The following is a 16,195-nucleotide window of genomic DNA, read 5'->3' as shown; positions in this document are numbered from 1 at the left end:
TAAATAAGAGCAAGGCACCTGGAATTGATGACATTCCTTCTGAATTACTGACTGCCTTAGGAGAAACCAGCATGGCAATGTTATTCCATTTAGTGTGTATGATGTATGAGACAAGAGAAGTGCCATCCGATTTTCAGCAGAATGTTGTTATACCTATTCCCAAGAAAGCCGGTCCTGACACGTGTAAAAACTATCGCACCATTAGTTTAGTATCACATGCCTGAAAATTTTTAACAAGTATTGTGTACAGGAGAATGGAAAAACAAGTGAAGCTGAGTTGGGAGAAGATCAATTTGGTTTCAGAAGAAATGTATGAACACATGAAGCAATCCTGACTTTACGTCTGATCTTAGAGAATCGAATCAAGAAGGACAAGCCCACGTACATGGCATTCATAGATCTAGAAAAGGCATTCGATAATGTTGATTGGACCAAGCTATTTAAGATTCTGAAGGTGATTGGGATCAGATACCGAGAACGAAGAATTATCTACAATCTGTATAAAAATCAGTCTGCAGTGATAAGAATCGAGGGCTTTGAAAAAGAAGCAGCAATGCAGAAAGGAGTGAGGCAAGGCTGCAGTTTGTCCCCCCTCCTTTTCAATGTTTACATAGAACAGGCAGTAAAGGAAATCAAAGAGGAATTTGGAAAGAGGATCACAATCCAAGGAGAGGAAATCAAAACCTTGGGATTTGCCGATAATATTGTTATTTTATCTGAGACTGCAGAGGATCTTGAGAAGCTGCTGAATGGTATGGACGAAGTCTTGGGTAAGGAGTACAAGATGAAAATAAGTAAGTCCAAAACAAAAGTAATGGAGTGCAGTCGAACGAAGGCAGGTGATGCACGAAATATTAAATTAGGAAATGAAGTCTTAAAGGAAGTGGATGAATATTGTTACTTGGGTAGTAAAATAACTAGCGATGGCAGAAGTAAGGAGGACATAAAATGCAAATTAGCACAAGCAAGGAAGAGCTTTCTTAAGAAAAGAAATTTGCTCACTTCAAACATTGATATAGGAATTAGAAAGAATTTTTGAAGACTTTCGTGTGGAGTGTGGCGTTGTATAGAAGTGAAACATGGACGATAACTAGCTCAGAAAGAAAGAGAATAGAAGCTTTTGAAATGTGGTGTTACAGAAGAATGCTGGAAGTGAGATGGATAGATCGAATCACAAATGAAGAGATACTGAATCGAATTGGCGAGAGGAGATCGATTTGGCTAAATTTGACGAGAAGAAGAGATAGAATGATAGAACACATCTTAGGACACCCAGAACGTGATCAGTTGGTTTTTGAAGAGAAGTGAAGGTGGTAAGAACGGTAGGGTAGACCAAGGTATGAATATGACAAGCAGATTAGAGCAGATGTAGGATGCAGTAGTTACGTAGAAATGAAAAGATTAGCACGGGATAGGGTGGCATGGAGGGCTGCGTCAAACCAGTCTATGGACTGATTACTCAAACAACAACACAAGAAAATTCTGGAACTTGATAAAAAATGAAATACATATAATGTGGATATTTCTTCTATGAATAAAATCAACATTTAATTGGCATGTGATACTTCCCTATGAAACAAATATTGTTGAATATTATCTCAGTTGATATTTTATTTGTTATTTTATTTCTTATCCCTACATTCTACTGTTAAATTTCTCTTCTTCTATTTGAATCCACAGTTTTTGAATGACCTATAAATTAAACCCTTTTTCTCTTCTCAGAATATTATTTTGCGTACTGTGTCATGTTTATTTCGTACTTTCTCTTTTAAGACTGTTCATATAATTAAACTTCATAGCTAAATGTGTTACTTTGTATTATGCACCACTGTACAAATTATTTATTGTAGTAGCTGTATATGTCATATTTTATTTTATTACCAACTTTCCCTTGTATGTGTTCTTCAAATCTAAATTGGGTAGTTCATGATATTCTTCAAATTTATTTTATTTGTTTGTGTTGTGTATTTGTTCAATTCTGAGTTTGTATGTATATTGTGTACATAGTGAACATTGAAAAAATTGAAATGGCGTATGGCTTTTAGTGCCGAGGGTGTCCGAGGACATGTTCGGCTCGTCAGGTGCAGGTCTTTGGACTTGACTCCCGTAGGCGACCTGCGCGTCGTGATGAGGATGAAATGATGATGAAGACGACACGTACACCCAGCCACCGTGTCATCGAAATTGAACAATGATGATTAAAATTCCCGACCCTGCCGGGAATCGAACCCGGGAACCCTGTGATCAAAGGCCAGCACGCTAACCATTTAGCCATGGAGCCGGACGTTGTGAACATTGTAAATGGGCGAAAGCCTGTTATGTTTATCATTCAGTAAATAAATAGATAAATAAATAAATAAATACGGGGTGTTAGGTGTTTACCAGAAGATATTTCTTCTAGCAATAGAGAATGATGTGACGAACCACTATATATCAAACTTTTAGTAATTCTCGGAAGTTATTTTCGAGAGCAAAGAGATACGATGTTTTTAGAATAGGTAGTATGCCTTGTTCTTGTGAATGAATAGCTTCCCTTTGAGAACAGGCGAGTCACGCGCCATGCGTGCCAAACTGGTTTCTGTTTATGTTTACGCGCAACAGCTGAACGCTACCTATGCAATGCACGAGATGTTACGTAACATACTTGTCAAACTGGTTTTATGTTTAAGACCAACTGAGCTACGATAACAGCTGAAGGTGGCTACTACAGTAGCGTATACCTTGTTACGTTACATTCTCGCCAGACTGGTTTCGTAGTTGTCAGTATTCAGTTTCCTTCTTAGGTGCTTCAGACAACCCTGGTCATCGGTTTCGGACCCTGGAGATGTACCGAATTCTCAGCGTTAATACTGGTTCATTTGCTGTTATGTCCTTTAAGGGATTGGGATATGTGTGGTCATCAGCCCAGTGGTCTAGTGAGTATGGAAATGACCTGAAAACCTGAATCGGTGCGGGACCTGTACGAGCGTGTGATATAATTATTGGTTGGGATAGGCGCGCCGGGACGTGAAGTACAGTAGATCCCCGTTGTGCATTGCGTAAAGTTAGAATAAAGATGGCAGGTCCTTACGCCAACGAAAGCAGTCATGGGATGCCCAAATGAGTAGCATCGGAATTGAATTATCGAAACACATCGAACGTTTAGTTTCAAAGCAATATTGGACATGTTATACAACTAAATAAATTAAACGTACCTGCATTTCGTGCCTCCTTCCGGGCTGAGTTGCTCAGACGGTTGATGTGCAGGCCTTTTGACTCCAACTTTAGAGGTTCGAACCTGGCCCAGTCCGGTGGTATTTGAAGGTGCTCAAATACTGTAGGTCAGCCTCGTGTCGGCAGATTTTCTGGTACATAAAAAGAACTCGTGCGGGACTAAATTCGGGCACCTCAGCCTCTCAGAAAACCGTAGAAGTAGTTAGTGGGACGTAAAGCACTTAACGTTATTATTATTATTATTATTATTATTGTTGTTATTATTATTATTATTAGGTCATTAAAAGCTGAAATACGTGGAAGAAAATAGTAAAATATGCGTGGTTTAAGAGGAAACAAGATGAAATGTATGTCACGTGAGTTAGCATCGGTCGCAGTAGTTACATACAGATTACTATGCGTAAAACGAGAACCAGGTCAAGCTCGTGGGGATGAGTCAGCTGTAATCTCGTATTGTGTATAAACATCAAACATACACATCAACAATTATAAGAAACATAAACAAGGTTACACGTTAGAGACATGTAGCTATTAACCTGAACGCCAGGCCGACGGTCGCTTTCATGAGTACAGATGAGTTATCAAATTATACACAATCCACAGATGTCGAACACATCTAAGAAGATTCCGCCAGAACTATATTACATTTTACTATGATGGTGCTAATAACAAATCGCAGCAGTTATTGGCTTTACGTCGCACCTACACAGATAGGCCTTATGGCGACGATGGGACTGGAACGGGCTAGGACAGGGAAGGAAGCGGCCGTGGCCTTAATTAAGGTACAGCACCAGCATTTGCCTGATGTGAGAATGGGAAACCACGGAAAACCATCTTCTGGGCTGCCGAGAGTGGGGTTCGAACCCATTATCTCCCGAATAATGGATACTGGCCACACTGAAATGAAATGTCGTATGGCTTTTAGTGCTGGGAGTGTCCGAGGACAAGTTCGGCTCGCCAGATGCAGGTCTTTTGATTTGACTCCCTTAGGCGACCTGCGCGTCGTGATGAGGATGAAATGATGAAGATGGCACATACACCCAGTTCCTGTGCCAGCAAATTTAACCAATTAAGGTTAAATTTCCGACCCTCCCAGGAATCGAACACGGTACCCCTATGACCAAAGGCCAGCACGCTAACCATTTAGCCATGGAGCCGGACTTAAGCGACTGCAGCTATCGAGCTCGGTAAATCGCAGCAGATTACGCTACTGCGTGTTGAGATGATGTCGGTAGAATACAGTATACCTGTTAAGACATAAGGCTGCAGTAGAAGAGGAAGAAGAAGGTAACGAGAGCCACATAGTCAAGCAGCACACAGCTGAACAAAGTGCACATTAGTGACACAGAGATAAGAGTGGCGTGGTCGCGGGAACTACAGTCGCATTCGTAACACACTGTTGTAGAAAAATAATGAACTAACATACAGTACGGGCTCCGTAATTCCAGGTGGACGGTAACAAGACTATCTCGAATAGAAAAGTACGGATTTACGAACGTACACGGAAACGCCTGTGAACAACATAATGTACCTATGTTAAACATTACAGTACAACAGTTTAGGAAACAAAAACATAAAGATTGCATTAAAAGAAATGTTAAACTTTCTTTTGTAAATTAACAAAACACTCTAGGCAATCTTCTTAAGTTAAATGTTAACTTATAGTTCCTATTTCAGTAATGATGAATATAAAACGATATTTTATTGAATATTTATACGTGACGACGACGACGACGACGACGACGATGATGATGATGATGATTGCTGTCTTAATGTCATCGGCCCTTAAAAACGCAAAGTGTCCTCTGTTTTAACTCGTAGGGAATAAGAAACAAAATATAAATTGCTGGAAGCCTTTCCCGATAGATTCATGAAGGGCGACCCGTGTTCTGTTCTGCCACACGATACACTAGAAGCATATAATGGTATTCGTGGTATTCATACACTGGCATTATTCAAATACTACTACTGATGCTACCACTACGAAGTAACTCGCGTACTAGTACGGACGATAATTCGCATCTCTGACAGCTGTTATTCAGGTCAAGGTCAGACAGACCGGTTTCATGTAGGGGTGGGGAACCCGTCCAGCCGCATCCCCTTCGCTAGGAACAGCAGACAACCGGCATGTGACAGGTCTAGTGCTTTTGTCGAACTGCTAACGTGGAATATTCTCCCACAGTGCGATTTCAATATCATGGTCTTTTGGGAGTCCAACTCGCCGTATTCGGAAACAACCCGTGTTGACGTGTACGTAAATAAAGTTTATTACGTCAACGAAAGAATGCATGGGATAGAATTTCAAAGTGAGTAGTATCGGAATTGAAATGTCAAAACACATCGAACGTTTTACTTCATACCAGTAAGGGACATGTTATAAACATAAATTAATTAAACGTACCTTCCTTTCGTGCTTCCAACCGAAGAGAACATGTTTAAATGTAAATGAGAACCTCCTAGCTTAGTGCTGATTTTGCAGTGCATATTCAACGTATCAAAATAAACGTTGCCAGGCTGAGTGGCTCAGACGGTTCAAGCACTGGTTTCATGAACTTAGCAGGCTCGATCCTGGCTCAGTCCGCTGGTATTTGAAGGTGCTCAAATACGATCGCTTCTGATAGGTAGATTTACGGGCACGTTAAAGAATACCTGTTGGCAAAAATCCGACACCGCGCGTCTCCATTGGCATGTGAAGATTTATTATTATTATTATTATTATTATTATTATTATTATTATTATTATTATTATTATTATTATTGGGCGAGTTGGCCGTGCGATTAGCTTGCATCCGTCGAAAAGCCACTAACAATATTATTATAAAACTGTGTTAGTCTATTATTACTGACTATTATGAAAATAAAAGTTAATCGCCCCACTCAATCTTCGTAGCTCGTAATCTGTCAGAAAGCACTAAAGAAAATAGTGAACTTTTTAACAGGTCCGAATTATTATTAATATTATAATTGCAGACATGTCTCCGAAATTACCGAAGCATGTACTTACAAATTGTTTTACGTCGCACCGACACAAATAGGTCTTACGGCGACAATGGGAGAGAAAAGGGATACAAGTGGGAAGGAAGCGTTCGAAGTCTAATAAAGGTACAGTTCCAGCATTTCCCTGATGTGAAAATGGGAAACTACGGAAAACCATCTTCCCGGCTACCGACAGTGGAGTTTGAACCCACTATCACCAGAATACAAGCTCACAGCTGCGCGCCCTTAACCGCACGATCAACTTACTCTAAGCTCCAATGCCGGTCTGCGTAGCTCGGACGATAGAGCGCTGGTCTTCTGATCCCACCTTGGCAGGTTCGATGGCGGCTCAGTTCGGTGGTATTTGAAGGTGCTGAAATACGCCAGTCTCGTGTCTGTGGATTTACTTGCATTTAAAAAAGTACTGCTTTACAAAATTCTGGCACTTCAGCGTCTTCGAAAACCGTGAAAATTAGTTAGTGGAACGTAAAGATATTAGTAGTAGTAGTAGTAGTAGTAGTAGTAACATTATTATTACGGACGTTTTAATTAAATGGGTCCGTTACATTACCTATCGGCACTTACTGTTCAGTAGTTAGCCTTCTGTCCACCTCTGTGGTATAGTGGTTAGTGTGATTAGCTGCCAACCCCCGGAGGCCCGTTTTCCATTCCCAGCTCCGCCACGAAATTTGAAAAGTGGTACGAGGGCTGGAACGGGGTCCACCAAGCCTCGGGAGGTCAAATGGGTAGAGGTGGTTCGATTCCCACCTCAGCAATTCTGAAAGTGGTTTCCCGTAGTTTCGCACTTCTCCAGGCAAATGCCGGGATGGTACCTAACTTAAGGCCACGGTCGCTTCCTTCCCTCTTCTTTGTCTATCCCTTCCAATCTCCCCATTCCCCCTCAAGGCCTACACAAGACCCCTGTTCAGCATAGAAGGTGAGGCCGCCTGGCCGAGGTACTGGTCATTCTCCCCAGTTGTATCCCCCGACCCAATGTCTCACGCTCCAGGACACTGCCCTTCAGGCGGTAGAGGTGAGATCCCTCGCTGAGTCCGAGGGAAAACCAACCCTGGAAGGTAAACAGATTAGGAAAAAGAAGAATAAGCCTTCTATTAGAAATGCCCGGCGGCAATTCCACAGTAGACCGAGCTCGATAGCTGCAGTCGCTTAACTGCGGCCAGTATCCAGTATTCGGGAGATAGCAGGTTCGAACCCCACTGTCGGCGGCCCTGAAGTGATTTTCCGTGGTTTCCCATTTTTACACCAGGCAAATGCTTGGGCTGTACCTTAATTAAGGCCACGGCCGCTTCCTTCCCACTCCTAGTCCTTTCCTGTCCCATCGTCGCCATAAGACCTATTTGTGTCGGTGCGACGTAAAGCATCTAGCAAAAGAAATCCACAGTAGCTATTTTTCATTCGAGCAATGTTCACGCATGGTTGCAACTACAGTTTTTGAAATCTATCTCATTAATAACAATATGACTGAATACTTACAGCCTTTTCTTTCAGTGTCCACCGTCCTTTCATTGACCTGAAAAGTTTATGAATAAGCATAGACAACTCGCATTGTCTATTGTCAGAAATTCTTCGTAGACTGTCGCAATAACAGCACAGAAATGTTGCGCTCATTTTTCATTTACTTATTAACTATTTCCTTTCATTTTGTCAGCTTGGATCACTGAGTAATGCCATTGACGTCTTATAAATCACACACAACTACACAATACTTTATTCGCACGTATGTGCTGGTGCGTATCTTCGAGGTCACTGTAAGGATCCTGTGTACATTTCACACAGAGTACCCTAGACCGGGTTTCGAGTACGGCAAGTGGCCTGGCACGTGAGTCATCCTCTCCTACTTGCCAAGCCTTTAGGGGAAGTGCACAACAACATGTGTTGGCCTGCGATAAGAAACAGGTTCAACAAGCCCTAGACTCTGCTACTGTACTTCCACTACGCGTGGACAGAATGACGTAACCGGCATATCCTGCTACGGCCGTTCAAAACACATTAGGTCCTGAAATATTTGGCTCAGTTATGGGCAAACTAATAGGACAAGATAAAAAGTACATAGCATATATTGTGATATGTCTTTTTCTTTGCCGACTAGCTTAATATCTGCACGTATACACCTAACACCCTGTATATTATACAAACAAATAAAGAAGATGGAACAATATACTTAGTAACAAGCCCTATACGTCATTTGACGTCGTCGGATGATGTAATAGCGCTACCATCTTGAGGTACTAAGATGACCTTGCCGCGTGGTTAACCATTAGTGTAGTTCTGGACTTCGACTTAGTGGCACCTCTTGTGAGGTAACTAATTTGCCACGGTGAGTTATATAAGTATACCAAAACCAAATCCCATGGCTCTACAGCCGTTCAAGGGCTTGGCCTACCAAGCGACCGCTGCTCAGCCCAAAGGCATGCAGATTACGAGGTGTCGTGTGGTCAGCACGGAAAATCCTCTCGGCCGTTATTCTTTGCTTTCTAGACTATCTCACCGTCAGATAGCACCTCAATTCTAATCACGAAGGCTGAGTGGACCTCGAACCAGCCCTCAGGTCCAGGTAAAAATCCCTGTCCTGGCTGGGAGTCGAACCCGGGGCCTCCGGGTAAGATGCAAGCACGCTACCCCTACACCACGGTGCCGACATATAAGCATACGTTGGAAATAAATCAAGGTGAACATTTGAGAAAATTAGTATGGAGAATTGCAAAATAAGGAAGGTTATGTACAACGCACTAGAATGTTTCGGATTTCGTGGCTTACATTGTCACAGTGAATACGTACTTCTCGTTATTATCAAAATTGCGTGACCGCCCAGCGGCTGTGATCGTTAAGGCGGAAATCTCTATTGTAAAACACCGTGGTGTTATTATTGGCTTTTTTCTCTACCTCTTTATCATCATTGTTCTATACCCAGGTGCGCAGGTCTCCCAAGTGTGTCAAATAGAAAGACCTGAACCGAGCCGACGCTGTCCCCGGACACTCCCAGCACTGAAAGCCGTAAAGCCGTTTACTGAATTCATGAAATCATAATCATAAACTCATGGAGAAATTTATGATGGATTATTTTTCCAGGGGAATAGAAATATTATCATATAGACATGATAAGTTGAGGCTTTTGTGCTTATGCCGTGTCAAGAAAATAAGGTAAAATTCTTTACGTTTCGCAGGGAACTGTGCTCTCCGTCATCAGAAGAAAATCTCGACTGTGCACGAGAAAGGCTTCTTAAACAATGACTTTTTGAAATTTAAACGTTAAATAGAAGTGGAAATGGTACGTTCATTCGTCACCAGATGGCTCCCCGGACGTAGCACAACACTAGCGTTTGAAGCGGAAGCTACAGTAGATAACTCGCTACAACCGGCTGATGACGTCACAACAACTGCTCCGCTCCACACCACTATTATACAGGTAACCACATTCTGGCTGACGCGAGTAAGTTCTGCAACTGGAATGCTCCTGATTTCATTCGTAATGTTTTCCTTCAGTTCCTTCAATGTGTGAGGATTTGTTCGATATATTTTCCTTTCACTTTACGTCACAAGTAAAAATCACACACTGGTAGATATGGAGAACGAGGGGGAAACAGTCCAGCACTGTTAACTTTGTGTGCCAACACTTCCGAGATTGTAAGAAGGGAATCTTCTGCTGTATGAGCAGGGCCTGAACGTTGTAGGAACCATCCACATGATTCTTGTTCCGTTAATTGATGGAAGAATTGCGTCAAAACGTCATCTTGGTACCTTCCTGCATTTACTGTCGTCTAGAAAAACTAGGCACAATTATTCGTCTTGCGCTAACAGCACTCCAAACACCAATCTTTCTATCATAATGGGGGACTCCCTAAACACCATTAGGAGTTTATGCACACCAATAGCGAAAGTAATGAGTGTTCAAAAGTCATTAAGATGAAACCAGAACTTTTACATGAGAAAATACGGGTTTGCAATGATAACTGACTCACCATGTTAGCAACTGAGATTCAGACTGGCGACTGATGCTTGCCAGGTCGAACACATTCAGGCTGCTTGCAAGGTCAAGAACTATGCGCGCGCCTCCCATACTCCAGCTGCCGTAGCCCAGATTTCAAACACTGGTCTAGTGTTGGAAAATATCTTCGAACTCACGGTCTTGAATATGTACAATATGTAATTTTGTTTAGAATTTAGAAACAATAGAAACTGAGATACAGGCCTTGACGGTCACTATTAGCCTCAAGATTCAAATTTCATGAAGAATTAGTAACACAGTATTGTTATAGATAATACATTCGCTCTGACTCACCATGTTAGCAATTGAAATTCGGACTGGCGACTGATGCTTGCCAGGTCGAACACTTTCAGGCTGCTTGCAAGGTCAAGAACTATGCGCGCGCCTCCCATATTCCAGCTACCGTAGACCAGAGTTCAAACACTGGTCTAGTGTTGTAAAATATCTTCGAACTCATGGTCTTGAATATGTACAATATGTAATTTCGTTTAGAATTAAGTAACAATAGAAACGGAGATACAGGCCTTGACGGTCACTATTAGCCTCAAGATTCAAATTTCATGAAGAATTAGTAAGACATTCGCGTCTGTTATGGAGTGTTTGTCTATTCAGCTTTGAAATGACAAAAAAGCAAAGTCATCTCCGTACAGGCCATGAAGGCCCTTGGAGGGGTGGAATGTAAAGGCTTCCACTATCCATAACCTCGGCACTTTATGGGAGAGTGGTTAGATCTACGCCCGGCCGCCTTTTCCCCCAGGAATTAACCTGGTACTCATTTTTGCTGTAGGATGAGTGATCCTTGGGGCCATGCGAACCTCCGGAAGTGGAAACCTCGTTTCTTAAATTTTACGACTTCCTGACGGTGATTCGAACCCACGTCCTTCCCGGCAAACCGAGCACGCCTTTACCGCCTCGGCCAGGCAGCCCATTTTGAAGTGACACCTGAATCAAATCACAGAAACTACACATCAGCCAGCAGCAGTGAGTCAAACTGTACCGAGCGCGCACTCGGACGGTGCATCGCAAGTGCTGTGTCGCCCTACGCCTGCAGGGCAAGGGAGCCGCAGTCGAGCGTATTTCCTGGTCTAGTGTTGGAGAATATCTTCGAACTCAGGATCTTGAATGTGTACAATATGTTTAGAATTTAGAAATAAAGTGACAACAGTAACATTTCAAATCTACTGACTAGATACTTTATTTCGGCAAAATTCATCACTCAGTTCGTGGTGGTGGGGATTTTTGTTTAAATACGAAGTACAAATACGTAGACCTAACCTTTTTCTCTGAAAAAAAAACCGAGCTCGATAGCTGCAGTCGCTTAAGTGCGGCCAGTATCCAGTAATCGGGAGATAGTGGGTTCGAACCCCACTGTCGGCAGCCCTGAAGATGGTTTTCCGTGGTTTCCCATTTTCACACCAAGCAAATGGTGGGGCTGTACCTTAATTAAGGCCATGGACACTTCCTTCTCATTCCTAACCCTTTCCTATCCCATCGTCGCCATAAGACCTATCTGCGTCCGTGCGACGTAAAGCCACTAGCAAAAAAAAAAAAATCTTCTCTGAAAAAATTATGTGAAAACATAAATGAAAATAAAATGGAAGAAAAGGAACGTAGTGTTCCTGAGTAACAGAACGTTTGAAATGTGTATGCTCCTGAATTAATCCACTTTCGCACATCGAACAAGAAATGAGATCAGCAGTATTCTCGTCATCGGCTAGTACGAGTTCGACTGTTTCCTGCAGGCCGAGGTTTCGTCTAAGGCCAGACAGATCGGTTCACTCTGTCACGATGTGAGCCACAGTTAATTCGGTAGTTCGACACAACCCCGTTCGATTTGTTGTACGTGTGTTACAGAGTATTATTTAAAATTACCTTCATTAGGCTCTCTTCAAAACATAATAAAGTTGTTGAAATATCTAAAAACATCTGAATTATTTAAGGTGTGTGTGTGTGTGAATTTGTATATGAAAGAGCTGTATTTACAATGCTAACAGAATAGTAATTGGACTGTTCAATCTATTGTAAGTCATAGTGTGAAATTTTGAAATACTTAAGGTACGTGTGGATTTGTATATGACTATATTGTAATGTTAATCTAGTACGTAGTAAGTTCATCCTATAGTGTTGTAAGCCGCAGTGTTGTTGCAATGTTGTTGCATTTGACATCTCCGCAGGACGCTCCCCATCTCTGATGCTTTTCCTTCCATAGTTAAACTTCTGGATGCCATTGAACACAGCTTTCCGTGAGAAAGAGTTTTCACCATAGTGTTAAGCACAGGAAATACTTAAGTCGTGTGTGAATTTGTATATGGAGATGCCGAACTTACACTGTATGTTAAACCATACGTATTTCTTGTAATATTTCCTTTTCCTGGTATTGCTTGTTATTCTTGTTGTTGTAGTAGTTGTTGGGTATTATGTTTTAACTTCACTTTATCGTCACCTGAAATGCTAACGTATTTTTTTTGCTATTTTCTTCACGTCGCACAGACACAGATATGTCTTATGGCGACGATGGGATGGGAAATGTTTAGGAATGGGAAGGAAGCGGTCGTGGCCTTAATTAAGGTACAGCCAAAGCGCTTGCCTAGTGTGAAAGTGGGAAACCACGGAAAACCATCGTCAGGGCTGCCGACAGTGGGGTTCGAACCCACTACCTCCCGGATGCAAGTTCATAGCTGCGAGCTCCTAACCGCACAGCCAACTCGCCCGGTGCAATTGTAAGCTAACAGTAAGCTCAACCTATAATATTGTAAGCCGTAGTTTTCAGCACTGGAAACACTTAAGTTGTATGTGAATTTGTACGAGAGTGGGTCAACGAATAAGTCGCAAAACTGAACTGAGGCAAAAATAATCAAAGTAACATTCAGACAAGTCCTTGAAATCCAGCAGCAAAGAAATCCTTTTGTTCCTGTCCAGGCCAACGTGTAACTTCATAGATTACGGCATCATCTGTACCAAAATGACGGCCACCCAAATGATTTTTAGGGTCCAAACAGATGAAAAGCAATCGTAACATGCCGGTCATTACGAATGAGTTGATCCACACGCTGCAATGTGGTTGCAGTTGACATCTCCGCAAGACGCTCCCCATCTCTGATGCTTTTCCTTTCATGGTTAAACTTCTCGATGCAATTGGACACAGCTTTCCGTGAGAATCAGATTTCACTATAGACGGGATGCATTTCGCGATACACTTCTTTTGTGGACGCAAATGCCGGATTTCTATGTTAAACTAGTAGTATTACTTGTTACATGTTTCTTCCATGGAATTGCTTGTTGTAATCTTATAGTAGTAGTAGTTGTTGTTGTTGGGTAATTATGTTCTAACTTTATAATCATACTACTGAAGTGGTCAGTGCCACGGAGATATTTCCCAATTGCTATTGATTTGTTCATAATATCAATAATAAAATACAAATATATTCCCTCATTTTGAAATAAAAATTCGCAATTAATATGTTACCTTCTTTTCGTATTTAAACAGGAAATAATCACTAACTTCCTGAAACAGCTGAATTGTAAAGTGATCCAATACACTAGTTAACGAAGTGTCCAGAAAAAGCCTACTTTTCAAACCTAGAACTGTTTATGAAGCTCCTGTTTTTTTGTATTTGCATCAAATAAAATTATTTAGAGGTGATTAATCTCAAGTATTTAAAGGTTACGGAGATTCTAATGGGTTAACTTGTTTCCAATAAAATACCATGTTTATGATGGACAAGGATCAGTGAGTTTAATTATCTTAAGTACTGCAAAAGGTAGGAATCTAATTTCAAGGAAAGGAAATAAATCACTAAGATTTTAAAAACAGTACAAGAGAAGTAGTGAACTCAGTATGTTCAAAAACTCTTCACTAATTAATACCGCATGTTGGAACAGAGTGAATTCTGGCTCCTTCGGTTCATATGGTCGTGGGTTCGATTACCGGTCATGCCGGGGATTTTAACTACGTTAGGTAATTTCTTTAGCTTCGGAGGTGGGTGTTTGTGACGCACCTCTATTTACACACAACAGAAGATACTAAACTACCACAGAAACACGTAATTCTGAGTGCATTCCTCCACAAATGGTGTGCGTCCGGAAGGGTATCCGGCCATAAAAGAGAATTCAATCATTCGAATAGTTGACCCCAAAGAAATTGAGAAAATATCATTCATGCATTTTATCCGCTGCACAAAAACGCATAGAATCAGTGGTGTGTTTTACGAATTAGTAGACGAGAAAGCAGAAACAAATACTTTGGGTTTTCCCCTCTTAGTAGTTTCTTATGACATGCAGAGCGTACAAATTGTGCAGCCTTTGATTTCAGCCACAGGGATGACAAAGAGTTCCGATAAATGCAAAGAAAAATCAATCTACCGATAAAAGCATGCTAAGGCTCATGAATTGTTAGAAAGTAGAATTATTATTATCGGGCGAGTTGTCCGTGCGGTTAGGGCAGCGCACCTGTGAGCTTGCATCAGGGAGAGTGGGTTCGAACCCCACTGTCGGCAACCCTGAAGATGGTTTTCCCGTGGTTTCCCATTTTCACACCAGGCAAATGCTGGGGCTGTACCTTAATTAAGGCCACGGCCGTTTCCTTCACTTCGTCCCTTCGTCGCCATAAGGCCCACCTGTGTCAGTGCGACGTAAAGCAGATTAAAAAAAGAAAATGTTATTATTATTATTGAAAATTCACAGCCTGTTTTCAGTCATTCGACCGGTTTAGGGATGGAATGGATGAAGCCCCCATCTAGCGGCGAGGATAGGAATTGTGCCAGCTGCCGAAGCCTTTCGCACTCTTCTGGGACAATCATTAATGACTGACATATAAAATGAAATGATAGTGGAGAGTGTTGCTGAATGAAAGATGCCAGGGAAAAGCGGAATACCCGGAGAAAAATTGTCCCGCCTCCACTTTCTCCAGCACAAATCTCACATGGAGTGGCCGGGATTGGAACCACTGAACCCAGCGGTGAGAGGCGGTGCGCTGTCGTCTGAGCCACGGAGGATATTATTATTATTATTATTATTATTATTATTATTATTATTATTATTATTATTATTATTATTATTATTATTATTATTATTATTATTATTATTATTATTATTATTATTATTACATACGAAATTTCCTCAAGCTCTTAGTTACAGGAAGAAACCGCACAGTGCGAAGATGACGCTGCTGACCTAGTGTACATAGACGAAAACTGGTTGCCATGGTTACAAAGATACCGATAAATTGATGACTTTATTTCCATATATTATATTACCAGCCCCAAAAGTATCCATGGTAAAAGGCCAGGAAAAAAACTGAAACACGCGATGTATACAAAATTGTGCTGCTTTCACACTGTTGATCACAACTGCGAGCTCACTCCACTAACTTTTCTACACGTTGATTTCACTTGTCTTATAATACTACTAGCCCGAACTTTTGAAACTGTTTTAGTTTCATATTTCCCACCTGTCATTCAGCCTTGTTAGTTTTCTTTTACACAGACATCACTTTAATACTGGTGATGATAATTTTCATATTATATTCGTTGCACGAAGACGTTATAATTCAGCTTTCAAATAGTCTACCATTAACAACAAGTCAACGGCATAGGCATAAATTCGCACTTTTTTCGAAATCATAAATATTAAGAAGCCAAACCTCGTATGTTGCTAGTACAATAAACAAGCCTATAATGACTGTACCGGGAGGTACACCTGTACACCGCACATTTAAATCTTGCGCCTTAAAGAACTTCTCTGCAGGAAAAACAGTGGACTTGAAACTGGACCAACTTATAAATTTTCTCAGAAGATGTCACTACCGTAAAGTTTTTTTTATGGTGAAGTTTCCTGAACTGTGTGCGTTTCAACTTGTTTTGTTTTCCGTTCTTCAAGAAGTGTGGACATTCTCTCATAGATGTCTCTACAAAAAAAGTAGGATGATGCACCCTGGTGCGAAGTTAAGGAACCTTTTTTGAAGAAAGTTTGTATTCATAAGTTTTTCCTTTACTAAATTTC

Source organism: Anabrus simplex, chromosome 5, assembly GCF_040414725.1.
Source record: "Anabrus simplex isolate iqAnaSimp1 chromosome 5, ASM4041472v1, whole genome shotgun sequence".
Lineage (NCBI taxonomy): Eukaryota > Metazoa > Arthropoda > Insecta > Orthoptera > Tettigoniidae > Anabrus > Anabrus simplex.
Note: the sequence above shows the minus strand (reverse complement) of the source record.